At 46.7% G+C, this 19,984-nt stretch overlaps 1 pseudogene; it reads right to left on the minus strand.

Annotated features, from left to right (window-relative positions):
• Positions 1 to 8,770: 8,770 nt before the first annotated feature.
• The window catches only part of LOC144804182 (protein phosphatase 1 regulatory subunit 3G-like), a 35,842-nt pseudogene continuing 24,628 nt past the window's right edge, over positions 8,771 to 19,984 (minus strand).

The raw sequence follows: 19,984 nt of genomic DNA on the forward strand, positions 1-19,984 counted from the left end.
CACAGGTCACTCAGCACAGAGGTGCCTGCTTCCAACAGAGCACTCTGGCCTCCTTGAAGTGACACAATGCATGGCGGTGGTTTAGTCTCTGGGATAGGCCACAAGAGACAGAAAGAGAGAAGACAGGCAGGGGGAAAAGACTACATTAGGGGGGAGGTATAGGTAGAGAACGAGGTAAAGAGGAGTAAGCAGTTTAGGGTGAGAGAGAGAGATGAGAGATAGGTGACCTATAGAAAATTAGATAGAACAAGCATTTGCAATGCAATATGTCTCATATTCATGTGAGTTTGATCTATTGGCATTGTCAATGCATTGCCTTTTATTTATGTTTTGGGCTTTAAAACATAAATAAAAGGCATTGTCATTTACTATACTAATAGCTTAAACTCTTGCAAATGTGAGACCTATTGCATTGCAATAAAGGGCCTTCTCGACCGCTTGTTAGATTGTATATATCAGAGGAAGAGACCGGCCGGCGACGTCTTCAAAGTAGTGATAAATAGTGCAGTGAAGAAGATGTGTAAGTGTTGTAAATTACACAGACACAAAGTGTGAAGTGAGAGTTACATATGATCCGAGCTATAAACACTAACAAAGCACTCCAACACCTTTCAATCTGTGATTACACTGTGAGCAGCTAAGGAGGAAGAGTGGGAGGGGGGGCTATTTCCTGCCCTCTCCGTGATTTGAGTGTGCAGTGTGGCATTGCGTAATATCATTGCTATCTTTGGACTAATAAAACACACTCCAGCCGTAGTAGGGCTCTGGCTTCACCTCCTGGTGCAGGGGGGGCTGTGCTTTATTGCCGGCATGGAGGGAGGGATGGTCTCGGCTGCAGCTCCGGCCTCGTACAGTGCCCCTGCTATTACTAGTGAGCGAGAGGCGCTGAGGTGATGGTATTGGTATTGGTGGTGGTGGTGGTGGTATAGGTATTAGTGGTGGTGGTATTGATGTACTGAGGCGGAAGCCGGGGTCTCTGTTTGCTCGCTTTTAAAAATGAAATCGTATTTTAACCTGTATTTAGCAACTGTATATTGTGCATTGCCCAGTTGATTTAAGAACTATTTGCACTATTTTGCACATCCTTATGCCCCCTCGAACCCCGATTCCCAGCGCACATTACCAGCTTGTGACGCTCAGGGAGAAAGGGTTCTAGCGGCCATCTTGGGTGAGGGAAGGGTGGCGCTGCAGCTGCTGGCCGCCTCCCGCCCTCCCAGAGTATTTAATTAGGCCAACAGCGCAGCGCCCTGACTCTACTGGTGTCTTTCCCCTGAGGCGGAAGCCGGGGGCTCTGTTTGCTCGCTTTTAAAAATTAAATCGTATTTTAACCTGCATTTAGCAACTGTATATTGTGCATTGCCCAGTTGATTTAAGAACTATTTGCACTATTTTGCACATCCTTATGCCCCCTCGAACCCCGATTCCCAGCGCACATTACCAGCTAGTGACACTCGGGGAGAAAGGGTTCTAGCGGCCATCTTGGGTGAGGGAAGGGTAGCGCTGCAGCTGCTGTCCGCCTCACGCCCTCCTCACACCAGATATAAGGACATGGTCACCCGTCCGCGCAGCGGGCGCGCCAAAGGCAAGCCCGTCTGCGCCCGTCTGCGCCCGTCCGCGCCGGGACCGGGCCCAGGGCCACGCCCCTGGTCAATCGCCGACATCAATCCATTATTCCAAACATGCACTTCTACAATTGCGTCCACCCCCCAATTAAGGAATGCCCAATACTAGACCCAGAGCATACTCCGACATCTCATCATAATGCCTGTGCCTATTGCAAAACCCTGATATTCGCCTATACTGGCGCATCATTGTGCATTAAACAGAAACCTAAATTCAATCAAAAAACATCTATAGCTCTGATCAACGCCCGCTCCTTAGGGAGACATAGGCAGGACATCTCAGATTTCATTTCGGACAGGAGTTTAGATATTCTGTTCGTCACTGAAACATGGCTGGATGACACTTCTGAACCAGATTTAGTGGTTGCCGTCCCGCCGGGATATAACATCTATCGCAGGATAGATATAAAAAGAGGGGAGGCGGTTTAGCTATAATCGCTCGCAACACCTTGCCGGTGCAGGTATCTTCTACACACCTCACTTCGTGTGAAGCCATACAATTTTCCATTCTTGTAACACCTTCACACAATTTTAAAGGTATTCTGTTTTATAGACCCCCAGGAGCACAGACACAATTTTTGTCTAATTTTGACCATCTTTCTGATTCACTCGCAATGGAGGATGGTTTTACAATCCTAGGCGACTTTAACTTTCACCTAGAAAAATTATGGAAATGCTGGGACTTTCCCCCCCTGGTTTCTCTGCCTACGCACGAGGCAGGCCATACGTTAGATGGTATTTTCTCCAATCTCAAAGGGCTACTTTTAAGGGACATTCTTCCGCTCATCTGGTCCGACCACCATGCAGTGCTGTGTGACATTCTCTCCAATAATGTTTCTTTAGGTAGGCCTACTAATCCCCCTAGAACCACTTTTAAGGCGTGGAGTGATCTAAACAATGCAGATTTCAGACAAACACTGATTACCACCTGCTCGATTTTTTCAGATGACCCGAACTCGGCTTCATCTCAATACATAGATTGGCTAGGTAATGCTATACAGAAGCTGGTACCTCAAAAAACTATTTCTAGAAATAGGTCTACTCCGTCTGCCCCGTGGTTCTCGGAAAAATGAAGAACACAGAAACAAATCTGCAGGAATAGGGAGAGGACCTGGCGCAGACTTTATGACGCCGAAGATAAATCTCGTTATAAGGAGTCTCTGGCAATCTATAAAAAAATTATTACAGAGGCAAAAAGAATGTATTTTAGCACTCAAATTGAGAACGCTAAAAACTCGAACAAACAGCTATATGAGGTAGTTAAACAATTAGCTGGAAACACCCCTGCCTTGACTCCACCACCCTCCCAAGCACACTGTGATGCGTTGGCTACTTTCTTTTACACCAAAGTCAACGACATTTACACAGCTTTCTCCGCCAAAGATAACTCCTCAATACTCCCTACTCACGATCCTCTCTCTGAAATTACCTTCACTCATTTTAATCAAATCACTGAGCAACAAACCAGGGACCTAAGTAATAATATAAAAACGGGATCGGCTCTAGACCCTTGTCCCCCAAAAATTCTTCAGTCGGTTCTAGACTTAATTGCACCAGTAGTTATGCAATTATGCAACGCCATGTTTACGTCAGGCTTATACCCTAATGCTCTGAAGAATACTCTCTTAAAACCTCTCCTCGAGAAACAGCATCTGACCATGACGGATCCGCAAAACTTCAGACCAATAGCCAGTCTCCCTTTTTTGGCCAAGGTGGTAGAAAAAGCCATGAACCAGCAGCTGTCTGAGTACTTAGAGGATCATCAACTGTTGGACAACACACAGTTTGGTTTCCGTAAATTCCACGGCACGGAAACCGCCCTCATAAAGGCCGCCGATTGCATTAGGCTCATCAAAGATCAAGGGGGCACAGCAGTACTCATACTGCTGGACCTCTCTGAGGCTTTCGACACGGTCGATCATTCCATCTTGATCGACCGTGTCGGACGGATGGGCGTACAACAGAGAGCAAAAACTCTTCTAGCCTCCTTTTTGTCCGACAGAACTCAGACAGTTACTTTGGGTCCATTTCAATCAGCAGAGCTTTCTCTACCTTGTGGGGTTCCTCAAGGCTCATCCCCGAGTCCGACACTTTTTAATATCTACGTGTCGGACCTTGCCAGAGTCATCAAGCAATATGGGATGGGCCTTACCTCTTACGCTGATGACACCCAGTTAGTCCTCGCTATTAACAACAACAGCAATGAGGTGGCTAAGCGATTCCAAGAGGGCATGCAAGCGATTGGAGAATGGATGTCCTCAAGCTGCCTTAAGCTAAACTCCGAGAAGACCGAGGTGGTAATCTTCGGAAAAATCTCACCAGTGTGGTCATCTATCTGGTGGCCAACTTCATTTGGAACTCCGCCCAAGCCGGTTACAAAGGTCAGAAATTTAGTAGTGTTTGATGACCATCTAAACTTTGCCGCGCATGCTAATCAAACAGCAGCATCAGCTTTCTTCAATCTAAAACTGATTAAGAAAATTCTTCCGTTTCTACCCGACACTGCAGGCAAAACTTTGGTTAGCACGCTTATTCGTTCTTCTCTTGACTACTGCAATGGCATTCTGGCCAATGCCCAAGCTCGGGTTATTAATAAAATGCAATTGGTGCAAAATGCCGCGGCCGGATTACTATCAAAAAACCCCAAATTTAAACCTATTGCCCATACCATCCGCAAATACCATTGGCTACCAATAAAAAAGCGGATAGAATTTAAAACGCTCTGTCTGGTATTTAAAGCACTGCATCATTGTGGCCTTCAGTTCCTGAGAGACCAGATTATACCATATCTCCCAGCTAGGCAATTAAGATCAGTGACTTTGCACCAATTAACAGTACCCCGTACTAAGACTCTTTCATGGGGTGACAGACGGTTTTCAGTTACAGCTGCTAGACTGTGGAATGCACTCCCACTCCCAATCAGATTAAATCACTCCCTTTATACGTTCCGCAAAAGTCTAAAGACATGGCTATTTACAAATTAATTTAGCTTGGTTTCACATTGTGCGAGGCATCAGTGAGTCTTCAGCGCAAGCGCTTTATAAGTCTAAAAAATAAATGGTGGTATTGGTGGTATTGGTGGTGGTGTTATTGATGGTGGTATTGGTATTGGTGGTATTGGTGGTGGTTGTATTGATGGTGGTGTTGGTATTGGTGGTATTGGTATTCACAGTGCTGGTATTTGTGGTATTGGTAGTGGTGGTATTGTGGTATTGGTGTTGGTATTGATGGTGGTGGTATTGGCGGTGGTGCTATTGATGGTGGTGGTATTGGTGGTGGTGATGTTGTTGTTAATAAGACAGGCTTTTGAAAACAACCTATCAAGTGGCTTTAGTGCAGATGACATATAACACAGATGTGCTGTTGTCATCTTCAGCCTATTTGAACACGATTATGTGCTACCTGGAATTCACGTGACTAAATTCACTAATCATTTTAAATCCATTTTGCTTGGGGGGAGGAGGGGTTGGAAACAGACACGAGATAATGCCGGGTTAAAGAGATTGAAAACACAAGAGGTTTCAGCTGAAGCAGCGCATGTCCAGCCTGCAGTAAGAGAAACTCAAAAAGTAAATAGTGCTTACAGACTAAATAAGAGGCCCCATGAAACAACCGAAGTAAAGGGGCCAGTCGCCATGGGAGGTTAGAAATGAAGACAAGGCCGTACTAATGAGGGACTAACAAGCCTATTAATGAATCCGAGGGCAGCATTTACGAAAGACAATGACACAAGCCAATGAAAAATATGGGCGGAGAGTGGGTATGGCTTCTCTCTCATACTCTACTACAGCAGTCTCGCAGAGCGAGCAGCGCATGAGCGCTCACGCTAGGCTCGACCTAAAAAGTGGTTAGGTAGGGATAGGTAGAGAGAGAAAAGGTCAGAGCAGAAGTACTCAGAGAGAGAAAGAGGGTAGCTTCTTATTATCCTAGTGACTTTCCCAAGGGGCCTTTGGAAGGTGGGGGCCCTGGTCAATTGGCCACTTTGCCCATGCCTTAAAACGCTCTGGACACAATATTCTTCTGAGCCCGGTATGCATGTTATTTAGTGTACACCGTGTAACAGGGTAGGAGTGTGTTGAAAAAGGGACATGTATGTCACAGGTAATAAAACTAGTGGATTAAGTGGCAACACATGTAGGCGAAGGACATTTCAAGCCATACACTGAGAAATGGTGCATGTTTTTACGGAGTTGTAACATTTGTGGTTTCAGTATTGCAATAAGTGTGCACTGAGTAAACTAATGTGTCCATTGAGCAATGGAATATGTGTGCACTCAGCAATAGAACATGTGTGCACTGGACAGTAGAACAAGTGTGCACTGGGAAACAGCACATTTCTATAGAGAAAATGGTTTATGGACTCAGTACTGGAACATGCGTGCACTGAGTAATGGAAAATGTGTACTGAGCAAAGCACGTGTATGCACTGAAAAATGGGGCACGTATAATGAAACGTGTTCAATAAGTGATAGAACGTGTGCAGTGAGCAATGGAAAATGTGTGCGCAGAAGAGTACTGCGTTAAGTAAAAGGATGTGTGCACAGAGTAATGTGAAAAGTGTGCTGGGAAAACAAGCCCCTGTGAATGGACTACTGACCAGGTGTGCACTAAAAAACATGTGTGCTTACACTCCTACGTCACAGATGCTGTAGATACAGCCATCTTGGGACAGGAGCAGACCTGTCCAGCACAAAATACAAATCACTAGAAGCATTTCCTTTTCTGAAATCAAAATCAGTCCATCATCCATAGTTATGAGCACGGACAGCGCACTGATATCACAGCAAAATATAATGAAAGCGGCTCCTGAGCACCGATCTCTATGAGAGAGGCAGCACTGGAAAGGGGACAATGTTTGCAACCAAGTTCCACCTTCAGGTAGGTATAAAGCCCACTAGACACCATTGATTTCTCCCAGGAGAGGGGGGGGGATAGAAAACCCTCTAGATACCAGGGATTTATTTTTGGGGGGGATGGGAGCTGTCCCATGGACAAGGGCTAGCGCTCTCTTTCCCCACTCACAGCAATACATTCTTTCTGCCACCCTGTAGAAAATAGAAACCTTCTCAGGGGTCTCACTGATACTTGGTCCTTTTAAACCAACAAAGAAGAAATTGGCACAGAAGCCGTAATATAAGAGTAACATCTTTATTAACCTCAAATGAGGGAGACTACGTCACACAGAAACCTTAGCAACTGAATGAGGCAGTCCAAGGAGTACAGAAAACTGGGGCCTTATATATGCTTAGGGTTACATAGTCAGCATAAGACCAAGGGGCAGTCCTGGCTCATGTAAGCATGCAAAATGACTAATATGGACATGCAAGATCTGCTTGCTCAACAAAGTGGGAGGAGCTAACAGTTGCTAATTCTGGTGAACACATCCTGACATTTACAGACTAGAAACAGTCGCAAGGACAGCTGCAAGCTCAACTGAGCATGTGCAAAGGTGGAAGATGCTAAATATAGTTCGTTTCTAGGCAGATTACAAGAGAAGTCAACACTGAGGGAGGACTGAGCACATGGCGAGCATGTGGCAGCACATGGCAAACAAGATGGCTGCCAGAAATACAAAATGGCTTTCAGCTCATGCTAATAAATCCCTGCAATATTTACCAACCCCCGACTTCTCAGTGTCCCAGAAAGGGGAGGTGGGGAGGTTGAAAGGCCACTAGACATCAGGGAGTTTCGCATGTTGGAAAAAAGTGATGAGGTGGTGTGACCTGCCCTACTCCCACCCCAGAAGGGGAAATAAAGTCGTTCTGCCACCGCACCTCCACACACAGGGTAGTACATACAAGTCCCAGGTTCAGCCACACAAAATACAGTTTTTATTGGGAGAAGTGTGGGGACGCTGGGTGCTAAGGATTTTGTAGATCCATGCATATTTTCCCCTCAGAAAATGGGAGGAAATTAATGATTTATCCAAAGTTTGAAGAACAACTTCACTTTATGCTTTGCTTGCTTTTTTAGTGAGTTTCTGTGATTTATTAATCTCATTCAACATGGAAGGTTTTTTTGTAACTCTACCTAAGTTAAATTCTAATGATTGCTTTGCATACCTTGTAGCTGTGAGTAGGAGGTTGACATTAATTTATTTATTTACAATGTGTGGTTAATTAAAACCATTACACATTTATACAAAAATACATACATGATAAAAAAGTTTCAAGTCATAAAGAAAAACACACTCATGTTACAGTATCACAGTAAACAACAGCGTAGGTAAGGGCCAGATAATAGCAGCAGGGCAAAGAAATGCAATCTCACAAAGTTCGTAGCAAAGATGGCACTCCCTCATATTAATGAATACACTAAAGTCCAGAAAACAGCTGCTGTTCATCAAATGAGGAGTTAAATCTTACAGCAGTAGAAGAAAAAGAGATAGAAATTCTTAGTAACAGACACACCAGAACTCCAGTAAGAGAAGAGCATACAGGTGACTATACGTGCCAAGGGACCCTACCGGCTGGGTCGAGCCTGGTGAGGGGTGCTGAATGAGGAAGCAGAACCACGCTGCAATACCCTTGGATGGCTGAGCCTGTTAATAACAAAAGTGACAAATTTGGTCAGCAGAATGTTTAAAGAGGTGTTGTCTGGGACAATGGCGGCCTGATGATAGGAACGGACTCCAAAATTGTGTCACTCTTGCCTTAGACTGGTTTTACACTCATCCAACAGGCCTGGGCGAAGGCAGACAACCTGCTCAAGTGATTCCTCTCACTGGCCACATCCCCTGCAAGTTGTTTCTTTCGAGGGTCGAAGCCAACTGGCGAGATATTTCAAGAATGATCACTCACCGAGCCATAAATCTTAGCTTCAAAAGGTTGGAGTAGGTGCAGGTGAGGTAAGGTGAGGGGAATGCTGGTGTGGATGACTGCCCAGGCATGCTTACGCTTGGCTAGAATGGCCCTGTTAGAATGGCATGACCAGAGACGTGCACATTGTTTGATACCTTTTTAGGTCTCACGCGTGGCGTTGCAGTGCGCAGCATTGCTCGCGCAGCGAGAGATTTATTGGGATAAAGTTATTTTCGGTACAGGGACTTTTGTTAACGCCCAACAGCCCAACAGCCAACTGACGCGTGCAGACAGCGTGAGCAAGACACGCTGTACATTGGCTGTCTCATGGGCAGCAACGTTGCTTGTTCATGTTTCTCCAAACCCCCCTGATGCTGTTGAGTTTTGCGTGCGGCTTGAAGGTAAGCCTTCTTCCTGTCGGTAGCAGAGGGCGAAATGGAGGCAGGCGCCTGGCTGCCGACCGGGTGGTGACCTGAGGATGGAGCTCAGGCGCAGGCCGCCACCGTCCTGCGGATCACCAGGACCATCGGGCTCCGCGTCCACAAATGAAAGCCACTCTTTGAAGGTGTAGCACACAATGGCGACGCCAGGGCCCAGCGCCACAGCCCACACCTCAAACTGCCCTGTGCCGTCCACCCGATGGTAGTGAGTCAAAATATCGAAATTAAAATATCGATATACAATAATATCAATGTTTTAATTTCGATGGTATAGAATATCGATGTCCAAAATATCGACAGACAGAATATCGTTTTTTTTAAGGTATGTATGTTACTAATATCGAAAATATCAAAATGTACTAATATCGAAATTTTGTTTAGTGTTATGTATTTTATTATTTTGTTTATATATTTGTTAAATATGTTTTGTAATGTATGTTTGAAAATTAGTACATTTGTTTACATTTTGCGTTTTAGTATCAGAGCGGGTTGTGGGTTTATAGGGAAATAGGGTAGGAAGTAATTTAATAATAATTAATTAATTAATATATTTTTGTAAATATTTTTAATTAATAATTAATTGGTAATTAATTTATATTAATTAGTTAATTACATTAATTAAAGTTAATGATTTAATATATATAAATTTTTGTTATTGTTAATTAATTAATTGGTAATTAAATAATATAAATTAGTAAATTAAATGAATTAGAGTTAATGTGCTAATATATTTAATTTATTGTTATTGGTAATTAATAATTAATTGGTAATTAAATGTTATTAATTATTTAATTAAAATAATTAGAGTTAATGTGCTAATATTTTTAATGTTTTTGTTATTGTTAATTAATAATTAATTGGTAATTAATAATTATTAAGTGATTAAATGATGTGATTTATTTATGTGTAGTGGGTTGTGTGTTTATAGGGGGATAGGGTGTGATATAATTAAATTTAATTATTTAAAAAGATTGTATTTATTTGTTGGTATTTATTGTTAATTAATTAGTTATTAATATGTGTTAATTAGTTCATTTATAATTACATCAATCTAGTAATATTAATTGTTATTAATTGATTAATAGAAATGTATATTAATTTTGTTTTTTTGTATGTGTAGTGTGTTGTGTGTTAAAGGGGGAGTAGTGTGGGAAGTAATTTTTACCCCCATGCTATCCAACGCTTTCCCTACTGTTGCACCCTCTGGAGTGGGAATAGTAATTTTAACCCCTACGCTATCCAACGCTTTCCCTACTGTTGCACTCTCTGGAGTGGGAATAGTAAATTTTACCCCTACGCTATCCAACGCTTTCCCTACTGTTGCACCCTTTGGAGTGGGAATAGTAATTTTTACCCCTACGCTATCCAATGCTTTCCCTACTGTTGCACCCTCTGGAGTGGGAATAGTAACTTTTACCCCTACGCTATCCAACGATTTCCCTACTGTTGCACCCTCTGGAGTGGGAATAGTAATTTAAACCCCTACGCTATCCAACGCTTTCCCTACTGTTGCACCCTCTGGAGTGGGAATAGTAATTTTTACCCCTACGCTATCCAACGCTTTCCCTACTGTTGCACCCTCTGGAGTGGGAATAGTAATTTTAACCCCTACACTATCCAATGCTTTCTCTACTGTTGCACTCTCTGGAGTGGGAATAGTAAATTTCACCCTTACGCTATCCAACGCTTTCCCTAATGTCGCAACCTTTGGAGTGGGAATAGTAATTTTTACCCCTACGCTATCCAACGCTTTCCCTACTGTTGCACCCTTTGGAGTGGGAATAGTAATTTTTACCCCTACGCTATCCAACGCTTTCCCTACTGTTGCACCCTCTGGAGTGGGAATAGTAATTTTTACCCCTACGCTATCCAACGCTTTCCCTACTTTTGCACCCTCTGGAGTGGGAATAGTAATTTTTACCCCTACGCTATCCAACGCTTTCCCTACTGTTGCACCCTCTGGAGTGGGAATAGTAATTTAAACCCCTACGCTATCCAACGCTTTCCCTACTGTTGCACTCTCTGGAGTGGGAATAGTAATTTTTACCCCTACGCCTTCCAACGCTTTGCCTACTGTTGCACCCTCTGGAGTGGGAATAGTAATTTGAACCCCTACGCTATCCAATGCTTTCCCTACTGTTGCACTCTCTGGAGTGGGAATAGTAAATTTCACCCTTACGCTATCCAACGCTTTCCCTAATGTCGCAACCTTTGGAGTGGGAATAGTAATTTTTACCCCTACGCTATCCAACGCTTTCCCTACTGTTGCACCCTTTGGAGTGGGAATAGTAATTTTTACCCCTACGCTATCCAACGCTTTCCCTACTGTTGCACCCTCTGGAGTGGGAATAGTAATTTTTACCCCTACGCTATCCAACGCTTTCCCTACTTTTGCACCCTCTGGAGTGGGAATAGTAATTTTTACCCCTACGCTATCCAACGCTTTCCCTACTGTTGCACCCTCTGGAGTGGGAATAGTAATTTAAACCCCTACGCTATCCAACGCTTTCCCTACTGTTGCACTCTCTGGAGTGTGAATAGTAATTTTTACCCCTACGCTATCCAACGCTTTCCCTACTGTTGCACCATCTGGAGTGGGAATAGTAATTTTTACCCCTACGCCTTCCAACGCTTTGCCTACTGTTGCACCCTCTGGAGTGGGAATAGTAATTTGAACCCCTACGCTATCCAATGCTTTCCCTACTGTTGCACCCTCTGGAGTGGGAATAGTAATTTTTACCCCTACGCTATCCAACGCTTTCCCTACTGTTGCACCCTCTGGAGTGGGAATAGTAATTTAAACCCCTACGCTATCCAACGCTTTCCCTACTGTTGCACCCTCTGGAGTGGGTATAGTAAATTTTACCCCTACGCTATCCAAAAATGTTCCTACTGTTGCAATATGTGGAGTATGTATATATATTAATTTATATGTAGTTTTTAATTTATTTTAAATGTATATGTATTAGTTATAATTCTTTTAATATGTTTTAATGTTTTTATTTAATATTTGTAAAATTATATGTATTTTTAAACTATTTTTTACAGTATTATTAATATATTTAAAAAAACGATATTTTTACTTTCGATATTTTTGTACTACGATATTAAATGTTCGATATTTTTGTACTTACCTTTATGAAGATATAACTCCGATATTTTTGACTTCGATATTTTTGTATCGATATTTTTGTAGGTAGATATTCTGTCTGTCGATATTATGTCATAGATTCCCACCCGCTCAGGCACACCCCATCCTGCTGCAGCCGTTCTGCTAGAGCCTGGCAGCCTGAGGGGAGGGGAAAATCAGGACCCAGATGGAAGTCCGCGCTGGCCAAGGGAGGAGGCGGCTCCCCCGCGTCCTCATGCAGGCGAGTGAGCACGTCGGGCGGTACCTGTCGCTCTTCGACTGTGCTGTAGCGCTTGACGCTGGCAAGACTCAGCCCCAAAGAGTTGGCGAATTGCACCCTTTTCTTGCACGTGTGACAGCAGGTACTATCGGGTAGGGAGAGGGCCCGACGGGCACATCGGGGGGCTCATCGGCGGTTCATCCTCTTCACGCAATTCCGGGGCCAGAGCTGCCCAGGCCTGCAACAACCCCCTCCGGGACCACTGATGTGCACCCGACACCTACCCCAGTTGGCTTGCTGATGCATGGCTCTTAACTGCTGTTTCGCGTCTTTTTCTTCTGTTTGTGGTAGGGGCGGCAGTGTCTTTGTGCTTGGACAGGTCTGTTTGTAAACTCAGATCCCTGTACAGTACACATTCTGCATGAGGGTGAACAAGTAACCGGCGTTTGGCAGAGACCGCCGCCTGCATACAAACACACGGTACATTTACAGACATCGCCTCCCCCAATGGAGTTAATCAGATTTTTTCTCTGTGAATTTGAAGCACAACATTGCACTTAATTTGATATCTGCAAACAAATACAATGTATGAAGTTGTGTTGCTCTCCTCCTGTCCAAGCATAAGTAATGGACATTTGTAATCCATGTTAGGTAATCGTCACGCGTTTAATCAGCGCGTAGGGTTGTGGAAACTATCCCTGTACCACCAGTGAGGCAGGCTGGGTTTTGGAAGTGCAGTCTGGCCATGTGCCCCACTGAACGGTGCAAGTGTTGCTGGCATCTCCCCCCCCCTACGGAGCCTTCTGTTTCCCAGCAGACCCACTGCTCTGCCTCTAATCTGTTTTAATGTTGTGATTAGTGTGCAGGGCACGTACCTTTTTGCACAAGGGCCACATTGTGCTACTTTCAAGTGGGGGCGGCGTGCTTCACTCTCTAACTTCTCCACTAAAACAAGCCCACTATGTCAGAAGAGGGAATGCAGACGGAAGCTAAGGGTAAAATGCGCCAGGGCTCACTCAATCACTCATCTTCCCGAGGGTGATAAAATGCGTAGCATGTTGGTACTAACGCTAAGTTATGTGAGGCACTTTCATGGTAGATGTAAATAAATTGACAGTTTCACAATGACTCAGTGTTTTGGGGGTGACAGTGCTTCGATATTTTTGAATGGGTGGTGCTGTAGCCCCTTTAAACTACTTGTGGAGTCGCCCTTCTCTTCACTAGTGTCACCTCTATTCCCAAAAATGAAAATATACCTACACTGATAAGTCTCCCTAATGCCGTGTAAAGTTTCCTGGATGTTTACAAATTGGAGTGCTGCGTGGAGAGCCACAAAGCCCACAAAGCCTTGCACTCCTCCTCTCCTCATTACCTGACGAATAAACTGAAACTCTCTGGAGGCTCTAGACCATCACGAAATGCGGAAAATCTACTGCCTGAACCTCCCACTTTCAAGAAGGAAAGATCGATGGCCCAATCCTTTTCAGGCAACGCAGTGAGAATCTGGAACTCACTTCCGCCTCAGCTCCGGACCACCACCTCCTCCCAGGCCTTCAAAACTGACCTCAAAGTTCTCCTCCTTCAAAGACATTTCCAAAGTTAATTCATGCCCTCTCTATTATCTGAAGGAAGACCTTTTAGTATAGAAAATTTCTATTCTCCATGACTATGGAAGTGCCTTCCCAGTGTGTTCCTGTGGTTTGAGAGTTTGCCATTTATTGAAGTACTACCCTTTTACCTGTGTTTGGTACTCTTTTGTAACATGCACACGTCACTTTTCTCTTGTAACACACTGCTTACTACCTCTTACATTTTCTTTTGCTTTCGATACTTGCACAAGTGCCACCATTGCCTAAGTAACGTTTGTTCTTGTGTTTGAGTGTCCTCCATTTATTGCAGTATTATACCTCTATTTGTACTGTGTACGCTTTTGTAACCTGCACACATGTCACTTTTTCCTCCTGTAATGCTTCGTTTGTTACCTCGTGTATTTTGTATGCTCACAATTGTCACTTTTGCCTCATGTAACTTAGCGTTTGCTTTTGTAATTCATTCACCTGTAATGTTCTCATGTATCAGTTCTGTTCTTATTGTAAAGCGCTCTGACACCTTCGGGTAAAGTCTGCACTAATTAGGGGGAGGGGAGTTGTGGGGCAGCTCTAGGCTCACTCCTCCACATTACTGTTGCCATGACAACGGCCCTCCGGAGGGAGCAGGTGACCTGGACTGGAGGAGTGGCAGGGGCTGCGCTGGCATTTAATTATTTGCAGTGGAAGCCGCTTCCCAGGTGGTTCTCCTCAGCCCTGGCACCGCTGCCCTTCCTGTCAGCAGGCTCTGGCCTTCCCAAACACCGCTCGTTTGTTTCCGTAACCAGGTCACTTGTTTTTTTTGCTGTTGTAAATAGCACAAACCTGACCCGAAGTTATCGGAGCGCTTTACATAAGCGGTGCATTACAGATGGACGTATTCATTTGTAGGCTCGGGGAGAGTGTGCAATTTGCCTAGCTGTCCGTTGAGGAACAGGAGTGGTGTTATGCTGTGCATTTTACCTCTAGTTTTGTCTTCCTTCCTGCGTTGCGATGTAAAGGCGAGTTGTTAATCAATGCTACGGCACAAATAACTTTGCTGTGCCAACAACAGACCTTGGAAAAGAAACTTCTGTTGTATCTTGGGAAAGGCAGAACATTCATTGTTGTGTTAGTCGCGCATGCTCTCAACTTCGTGCAAGCAATGACAACACATGCGTTTATGGAGTTGATCATTTTCTTAGTTGAACTTTTTTGGGGGCAAACATTGGCATTCTGTGCATGCTTTCAGAGTTGTTTATTTAAATGCTCATTCTCGCCTTCCGTTCTTCTTGCTTGCCCTCTCTCTCCATCACCCTCCCATGTTGATCGCCTGCTCGTTGGTGCCCAGGCCGCCGGCTAGAGCCCGCTCCTTGGCCAGCACAGCCGCTACCCCGGGCATGGTGAGGCCTTAAGTGGGCAGAGGGGGCGTCGTGAAGGGACTGTGAGGGAGGGCAGTGCGGACAGCAGGCTGAGGGATGATGCCAGGAGTGGCTGGGATGGCAGGAGGAAGCAGGAACCCCGGCCGGCCTGCAGCATCAATAGTGCCAATATCGGCCCACTCACCAGCCCTCTCGCTGCAACATGCATGTCGCAGAAATAAGCAGACAAGACAACTTTATGTTGGAGAAAAGTAGCTGCAGGTTTATTAGCATATACACATGCCAACAAGGTGGGTTATCTTACAGGCGAACCAAAGGCAAGCCGCCCCTCGCGACCTACCACTTGATGGGCCAATTTGCAACGTGGCATTAGCCAATCATTGGTTAGTGGTTGTGGTGAGGAGATAGCCCCTCCCAAATCCGGTGAACCATTGGTCCACCCTCCTGCTCACGCCCCCGCCCTACGAGGGGCGGAGCGTTCAAGCATCCCCCGGTTGTACAGGTTTCCAACCACCCGTAGGATAGCGTGGCGCCGTTGCACCCCCAGGATCCACCGCACAGACTTCCTGGGGATGTTAGGCCTCAGCATCATATTGTGCTCCTGAAGAGGGTACTCCCGGGTACCTTTCCGCCTCTGGATCGCCCTGTAACTCCGCCTGCAACACAAATGAGAAAAGATTAGAAACATTTCCCCCCCACCCAGAAAGCGCCGGGTATGCGGAAGGAAGGGAAACGGCGCCAGGGTGAGGGGACAGCGGACAAAGAGGCCGCTCGGTGGGCGGGGGAGGAATATATACTCTCCCCCGCCCACCCCAGGCCGGAAGTGACGCGCGGGACCCTCCAGGGTCTCAAAGAGCTGGGCTGCCCCGTGTGCCATCTTGTGGCACTACGGTGGCCGCCCTCTTATTAGTGTCCCCTGCGGGGACGTGTCGGTTGGCCTGCATAGTGCCAATATCGGCCCACTCACCAGCCCTCTCGCAGCAACATGCATGTCGCAGAAATAAGCAGACAAGAGAACTTTATGTTGGAGAAAAGTAGCTGCAGGTTTATTAGCATATACACATGCCAACAAGGTGGGTTATCTTACAGGCGATCCAAAGGCAAACCGCCCCTCGCGACCTACCACCTGATGGGCCAATTTGCAACGTGGCATTAGCCAATCGTTGATTAGCGGTTGTGGTGAGGAGATAGCCCCTCCCAAATCCAGTGAACCATTGGTCCACCCTCCTGCTCACGCCCCCGCCCTACGAGGGGCGGAGCGTTCAAGCATCCCCCGGTTGTACAGGTTTCCAACCACCCGTAGGATAGCGTGGCGCCGTTGCACCCCCAGGATCCACCGCACAGACTTCCTGGGGATGTTAGGCCACAGCATCATATTGTGCTCCTGAAGAGGGTACTCCTGGGTACCTTTCCGCCTCTGGATCGCCCTGTAACTCCGCCTGCAACACAAATGAGAAAAGATTAGAAACATTTCCCCCCCACCCAGAAAGCGCCGGGTATGCGGAAGGGAGGGAAACGGCGCCAGGGTGAGGGGACAGCGGACAAAGAGGCCGCTCGGTGGGCGGGGGAGGAATATATACTCTCCCCCGCCCACCCCAGGCCGGAAGTGACGCGCGGGACCCTTCAGGGTCTCAAAGAGCTGGGCTGCCCCGTGTGCCATCTTGTGGCACTACGGTGGCCGCCCTCTTATTAGTGTCCCCTGCGGGGACGTGTCGGTTGGCCTGTATAGTGCCAATATCGGCCCACTCACCAGCCCTCTCGCAGCAACATGCATGTCGCAGAAATAAGCAGACAAGAGAACTTTATGTTGGAGAAAAGTAGCTGCAGGTTTATTAGCATATACACATGCCAACAAGGTGGGTTATCTTACAGGCGATCCAAAGGCAAACCGCCCCTCGCGACCTACCACCTGATGGGCCAATTTGCAACGTGGCATTAGCCAATCGTTGCTTAGCGGTTGTGGTGAGGAGATAGCCCCTCCCAAATCCGGTGAACCATTTGTCCACCCTCCTGCTCACGCCCCCCCCCCTACGAGGGGCGGAGCATTCAAGCAACCCCCGGTTGTACAGGTTTCCAACTGCCCGTAGGATAGCGGGGCGCCGTCGCACCCCAGGGTCCACCGCACAGACTTCCTGGGGATGTTAGGCCTCAGCATCATATTGTGCTCCTGAAGAGGGTACTCCCGGGTACCTTTCCGCCTCTGGATCGCCCTGTAACTCCGCCACAGCCCTGGGTGTGGCGACCGTCGCAGCCAGGGCCCCCCACCAAGGCCGGCATTCCTCCTACTATTTCTAGCTCGTTATCTCTAGGGCCTCTTCCCCTACCAGCCTGAATCAGTCAACGTAAAATAGGGCAGGAGTGCCAAGAAATCCTCCCAAAGCCCCTTGCGCTAGGCATACGGTCTCCCAGGTCTAATGACATCCTGTCTCCTCTGCCCTTTGAATATACGCAGCGCAGGACTTCCTGCGCATAGGCTCCAGCGCTTCCCTAGCGAGCGCCTTGCTTACAGAGGTGGCGACAAGGAAGACCACAGAAATTACCTGACCCCCCCTGGTGGCATGAACCCCACCGTGGGTAAAACGTGGTCATTCTCTCTGGTGCATGGCATGCCGAGAGGGCCAGCGCAAAATTCGTAAAAAGTATCGACCTACACTGCTTGCTGGCCAGGGACTGGACACATATGCCAGCACCCTGTCAACCGCTAAAGACCCTGATGAAAACACCAAGGAGGTGTAGTCTAGAAAGCTAGTGAGCGACCCGGTTCCCAATCTGGTGGACAAGGAGCGTCCGCTGGAACCCGTCTGAACGTGAAATGCAGAGACACGCACAACAGTCCATAAAACCCATGCCTGATCCACAAAAGGCACATAGCGCCCGCTGCCACCGGCAGCGCATGGCGAGGGAAAAGTGGGCCAGAACCTTAAGACTGAGTGTCGCACACCATCACCAGCTACCGGAGGTGCTTCGCAGAGAATCCAACCTTCTCCGTTTTAGGAAAACCTTGAAGACTTTGCTTTTCAAGGACGCGTTTACATTCCCGTAATTTAAGCTAACATCCTTCATTTTCACTTTTGTTGCTGTACTTTGTCAGAAGCGCTTTGAGACCTGTCGGTGAGTTGGCGCGATACAAAACCCAGTTACAACAAGCCCCTCTGATGGTTTAGTCAATGCTTCATGGTGCCCAAGAAAGTAAGCCACAAATATATCATACGTGCATATCCAACCCATGAATAGCTGCCCCCTTCCAAGGCTGTCAAGGGGTCAACTGCTGTGTGTGACATGTCCATGGATTCAGTGCACTATGGGAGACATGAAAGGACCTGGAAAACACTTTCTAGCCAGCACTAGCATGAAGAAGCAGGGAGGAGACCCAAAAGTGTAAAGACACCCAATTACCCAGCCAGAGACTCTATAAGGCCAAGGAAAAAGGCTGCTATAGACAGCTCATCCCGCGCTGGAGTGTGCCTGTGGAAGACACTAACATAGATACGTTACTTGGGGAGTCAGAGAGCCAGGTGTGAAATGAGACTCTGTAGCTCAAAAGGAGCAGAGAACACAACCTTCTGTAGCCCACAATGAGCTAGCCGCCCCCCAGCAAGGCTGCCTCCTTCAGCCTGCCAAGTGAGACTTTATCCTATCGGTGCACTAAGAATGACCTGCGAAGGCTATGGCAGACACTTACCTGTTAGAAAGAAACACAGGAGAGGAGGGAAACCTGCTATCACTGACAATACCCAAGAGACCAGCAAGGAGCTCTAAGCAGAGCTGGTTAGGTTGTCTAATGGGATATCTCCGTCTAGGAGAGTGCCTGCGTGAGACCGACCTATGCAAAATAGGGGTCCGCTGCCCGATGTGGAAAAGGACTGACGTGGCAGATGCTGTACCAAAGAACACAAACCATTACTGCACATGGGATGTATGATATTCCCAGACACACTCGGTGAAACGAGACACGCAAATAACTGTCACAGAGGATGAAAGAAATGCTACACTCTATAACTGCTTGCCAAGAGAACACCCCGTTCTAGCCTAGTGGATTGCGAATTGCCCAGGCTCAACAGTAATTCTGATAGCGAAAACATCCCAAAATTGCACAGGAGCTACCTGCCCTGCTTACGTTCCAGTTGACTACCAATGAATAGATATTATGCGGCGTAGCCTGCGTGCCCAAAATGCCAGGACAGGAGTGATGCCCGGGGCGAATAAAGGAACCCCAGGCCCTGGCTCACTGCTCCCACAGTGTCTATGACCCACAAACCTGTAGATGGGTCAGGAGACACCCCCAAGTGGGACGAGCGGATCTCCAGCATGGGTCGCACATACCAATCAATTAGAAGCCCTGCCCCCTCCCGGTCAAAAACCTCACCTTTCCCTGAATGAGGGAGGGGTCAACAAAGCTCTCCCACGCTACCAAGGCTAACCCTCGTTGTCAGTTCGAGAACTAGATTAACCAATAACAGTCCGTAAGGAGTAGGGTGGGCAATCACTTGCGTACCTCCCGGCACAGAGGCAGTAGTGCAGTCTATGTCTTGCCACTAAGTCAAATTGTATTGTATTGTATTGTATATTGGATTTGTATAGCGCCTTATCACCCAGGGGTCTCTAGGCGTCCCAGAGCTGAGTCGAAATGACCGATGAACTTGGATTGAGAGGAAAATCGTAACCAACACGTTCCCTAACCACACTAATCAGGAACACGTCCTAGTGACCTTTCTAAATGCGAAAGGGACCCAAAATTGACACAAGGTCGAAACCCCATTGCCTGTGCGAAAACTTCCCAGTGACTAGAGAAACGATAGCTGCAAAATGCAGTGTAAACCTTCTA

Source organism: Lissotriton helveticus, chromosome 1_2, assembly GCF_964261635.1.
Source record: "Lissotriton helveticus chromosome 1_2, aLisHel1.1, whole genome shotgun sequence".
In the NCBI taxonomy this organism is placed as follows: domain Eukaryota; kingdom Metazoa; phylum Chordata; class Amphibia; order Caudata; family Salamandridae; genus Lissotriton; species Lissotriton helveticus.